The sequence below is a fragment of the Vespa mandarinia genome, chromosome 12 (genome assembly GCF_050613455.1).
Source record: "Vespa mandarinia isolate Hongniang chromosome 12, ASM5061345v1, whole genome shotgun sequence".
Lineage (NCBI taxonomy): Eukaryota > Metazoa > Arthropoda > Insecta > Hymenoptera > Vespidae > Vespa > Vespa mandarinia.
Genome location: NC_140821.1, coordinates 5,867,613 through 5,872,481, shown reverse-complemented (window position 1 = coordinate 5,872,481; position 4,869 = coordinate 5,867,613). Strand labels below are relative to the sequence as shown.

Below are 4,869 nucleotides of genomic sequence, written 5' to 3'. Positions count from 1 at the left end.
CTACTCGAAAAATTCAAAATAAGTGATGCCAATCCAGTTATTCTGCATTAATAAAAGAGAATTATAAAATTGAGGATAAGCAGTGTTCATATCGCGAACTAAAGCAGCTTAATGTACCTAGCGATTGTATCTATACCTGACATAAGTTGGTCCCTAAGTTATTCGATCAATTTAATCATTGTTATGGTAAAGTTCACCGGGAAGCAGCAAAAAAGATACTAAAGTATATTAAAGGAATTGACCATTATTGTTTAACGTATCAACCATTTTAGGAGGTTTTTTAGGAGTTTTTACAGATGCTGATTGTTATAAATACAGTTGTCCTGTCTATTATAAAAACAGAATACGTTACGGATGCAATGAAGAAGATCATATACTTAATCGATACCTTTTCGGAATTTAGAGTACAAATTCAGAATACGGAGAATTTATAGTACAAAAAAAAAGTCAGTACATTAAAATTAACCGGAAATCGGATATATTATACCAGAAAAAACATTAAAATCCGACACCATTTCATATGGGCATACAGGAATAAATTTCAGTTAAAGTATATATGCACGAATGACTTAGTCGTGGATGTATTGACTAAGACTTTAAATGATTCAAAACACTTTAAATGTAACAAATACTTAAGTTTAATTTGTTAAGCTTTCTTTAAATATATGAGGAAGTGTTGAATCTATTAAATTAAAAAAAAAAAGATTAAGGAAAGATCAGCCAGATAGCGTTAATACTAGAGTATAGATTTGTTGATATAATTTCGATAAAATATGATTTTAGGTTCTTTTGTTTTTGGGGAATGATACATTTTCTTTATCCGGCTCTGCTCATTATTCTTTCTTCTTTCTTAGCACTCTCGACGCTTCTCTCATGCGATAAAGACATTTAAGTTTTCTTTTTATAGTTATACAGTGTATTATATTTTATATAAAGTTTTTATATTTTATTCTTGTTAATAGTTTAGTAAAATATTACTATCGAATCTCTTATATTTAATTCTTTCACTAATGATTGGCGTAAATATACATTTGTTGATTTTTTTTTTAAATAATAATTAGTGAACATATATTTATATATTATATATTATTTTTATAAAGATCAAAACAAGAGTTCGTTTCCATATTAGTTAGGTTTTTCTTCCAGCGCTATTTTTTAATGATTTCCTCTTAGGAGTAATACACTTTATATTACTACTATTATTACTACTAATACTATAATAATAACATAAATATATATTACATAATATAATAGTATAATAAGTATATATATATATATATATATATATATATATCGTCGTGAAGCTGCAACTATGAGAGCATTTCCAGATACGCGTCTCGCACCGAATCAGCGATGATAGTTATTTTGCACGGAGAATTTCCCCGTCTCTACCTTGTGGTCAGAGTTATAGACTCCACTGGTCGCAATGAATAAGGGTGGCGGCACTATGCTAGAATACCGTAGTAATAGGAAACAACGAGTCTAGAGAAGACACTTAGATAAAGACTTCCCAACGAAAAGAAGTGATCCAAAATGCTGAAGAACGGGGACACTTTGCGGCAAAATGTTCAAAACTGAGAGATATGAAATACCGATATTGCAATGCAGGTAATGCATAAGAAGTGTAGTTGTAAAATCGTCCTATTAACTATTTGTTATTTCATTGCCTCTCTCACTCACACTGCACTTCCATTTCATTCTCATTCCCAATATCTCAACCCTTCCATAAACAAACGTACTTCACAAAGAACTGATCATATTTTCATTCAATCATCGACCGACTTGTCTCATACATATGCGCACACACCTAACTAACTCTAAAACCTTCCATCTTTTGTTTAACTGTCGATCGATTTATTTCATGCATACATAAACACATAACTGATACTATAATCTTCCATCCCATATATATATCCCATATTCCAATTGAGAAATATCGTATGTTAATAGAAAATGCAATCAAGGATTATCAACCTCATAAGACTAGAGAGACGAAAGTTGAAATAATAATAATTTTAAAAAACGAAAAACCGATGTATTAGAGGGCTAGATTGTTTACCGACGGAAAGAGAACAGGTCAATAGGGATGCTAGCGAGTGGCTTCAAGATAGTATTATGCAGCCTTCCCTTTCAGATTACCCGAATCTGAATCCCGTAATGTTGGTGGAAAAGAAAAACAGTGGCACGAGATTAATAGAGATTACCGACAATTAAACAAAAAAGATGTGCAAGATAGATACTCACTTCCATTCATTGAAAACCAGTTAGATCTTCTACAAAAAACTAGATTTTTAAAGATTTTGTTAAATTAAAAAAATGGGTTTTTTTCATAAATAGTTTTTTTAAAAATAGCAGAAAATAAATAGCTTTTATAGTACCCGATAGCCATTGGGAATTTTGCAAAGTATCATTTGGCTTGTGACATTCATCTTCGATTTTTCAATGATTTACAAACGAAACTTTTAGAAGAAAAATACGTGATAAAATAGTTCTAACTTATTGAGATAATCTGATAATCCCTTCCACTAATGAAGCCACAGGAATACAATACCTTGATAAAGTATTTAGAGATGCGAGTGGACCAAGACTGATAGTAAATTGGGGAAAATGTTATTTTTTACAAAATCAAGTATAATTCTTTGGTCATACTATCGAGAATGGTCAAGTTTATCCATTCATATCCTAAAATCGAAGCAATGTATAAATTCCCGTATCCATTAATGAGAAGCAGGATCAAGGTTTTCTCAGCTTGTGTAATTATTTTAGAAAATTCGTATGGAAGTACTCTATTATAACGCGTCCATTCACAAATTTATTGAGAGCTGTTAGAGTTCAATTTGAAGATAAATAGAAAAAGCGCTTATCCGATTGAAAGAGATATGTACTATGCAACAAACCCGTATTAATGTTATATAATGGGTTGTTCGGAAAGTAATTTCGTTTTTTTTTTGTGAAAATGAAAGACAATTTTCGTATAATGAACAAATATTTTATTAAATTATATATTGGCCATTTTGGTCCATCTTTTGCCATCTTTCTGGTAGTAGCATGATTCCACGCTCATAAAATTTTTGGACTTTGCTGGCAAAAAACTAATCGAGGTGGTTTTTGACCTCCTCTTTTGAAGTGAAGGTTTTATCGTCTAAAAAATTTTGCAATAACTGGAACAAATAATAATCCGAAGGTGCCAGATCTGGAGAATATGGTGGATGTGGCATTGTATCTCATTCAAACTATAAAAGCTTTTGACAAGAGACCAAACTTGTATAAGGTCTTCCATTATCTTAGTGGAACACTACACCTTTTCTGTTGATTAATTCTGGCGTTTTCTGTTGAAGTGCATCATTCAGTTTGTCCAGCTGATGACAGTAGACTTCCGAATTAATTGTTGTGTTATCCGAAAAATCTCAAAAAAAAATCATTCCTTTAAAATCCCACCAAACAGACATCACCTTTTTTGATGGATATTGGCTTTGGAAATGCTTTGAGCCGGTTCATCTTTTCTGCTCCATGATCTCTTGCGTTTGACATTGTTATATACAACCCATTTTTCGTCCTCAGTAATGATGCGCTTCAAAAATGGATCATTTTCGTGACGTTTGAGAAGCGAATCACAGACGTCAACGCGACAACACAAATTTCTCTCCGTGAGAACATGAGGAACCCATATATCGAGCTTCGAACCCAGGCCTTTCAAGTGGTCATAAACAGTTGAATTTGATAAATTTAACTTCTCATCGATCTCACGTGTTGTTATTCGCCGGTTTGCATCAACTAATGCCTTTATCGTGTCTTTATCAGCTTCAACCGGCCTTCCAGATCATGATGCATCTTCGACATCAAAATTACCAGATCGAAATTTTGCAAACCAGTTCTAGCACTGGCGTACTGTCAACACATCTTCTCCATACACATCGGTTCATTTCTGTCTGGCTTGAACAGCATTTTTACCTTTTCTATAGTAAAAAAGTAAGATATGACGAAAATGCTTCTTATTGCTCTCCATATTTAACCACCAACCAAAATTTGATTCTATGCAGCAGAATCAATCGGACTTTTTCACACACAAGCCTTGCTATATCAGCTCTCAAAACATATAATGATTATGCGGCTTAAGTGTGAAGTTGGGTGCAAAAAAATATAATTAAATCCTCTGTTGGGAAAAAAAAGAAATTACTTTCCGGACAACCCAATAGAATAGTTACGGAAACAGAATTACACATAAATGTGTCGGCGGATGGATACAGTGCAATTTTATTACAAAAGTGTAATCAGATCGAGCCTTTCAGGCTGTATATTATATGAGTGATAAAACTACCCCGAAGATTAAGCAATCGCAACAGGAAAATAGGAATGTGAGAAAAATATTTAACGCGGTAAAAAGGCCTCTTGATGGTTACGTCATAAACGATATATTGCTTAAAATTCATAATGGAGACACTTTGTATTAGTATATCCTAAACTAATGTGTACACAAATTATTAAAGCAACACATGATAAAGGTTATTTTCCTATAGCGGAAAAAGCGATAAAAAATTGTGTATCTTGTATATTAGTCATTAGAAAATAGAAACTTATTATATAGATCATTTAGGACCTTTACATTTTACAAAGAACTATAAATACATTTTTGATAAAATTCGTATTGTTGTATGTTATAAAAAGTACTAACACAGTTGATGTCATTAAAAAACTAGAAAAACAGTCATAAGTTTTTAGAAATCCGGAATATCAGATTGGATTTTGGAATATCGAATCGCGAAGTGGCGTTTACATCAAAGCTCATCAATTATTGCGTGCAAGAATAAATAAAATATATACTAAAAATTATAAAAATTCTTAGAGCGGACGGGCAAATTGAGCGATTAA

The 4,869-nt window shown here is 32.1% G+C and overlaps 1 pseudogene; it reads right to left on the bottom strand.

Moving 5' to 3' along the window:
* Window positions 1-3,448: 3,448 nt before the first annotated feature.
* Window positions 3,449-3,945, bottom strand: LOC118449593 (histone-lysine N-methyltransferase SETMAR pseudogene; annotated as a pseudogene).
* Window positions 3,946-4,869: the final 924 nt, after the last annotated feature.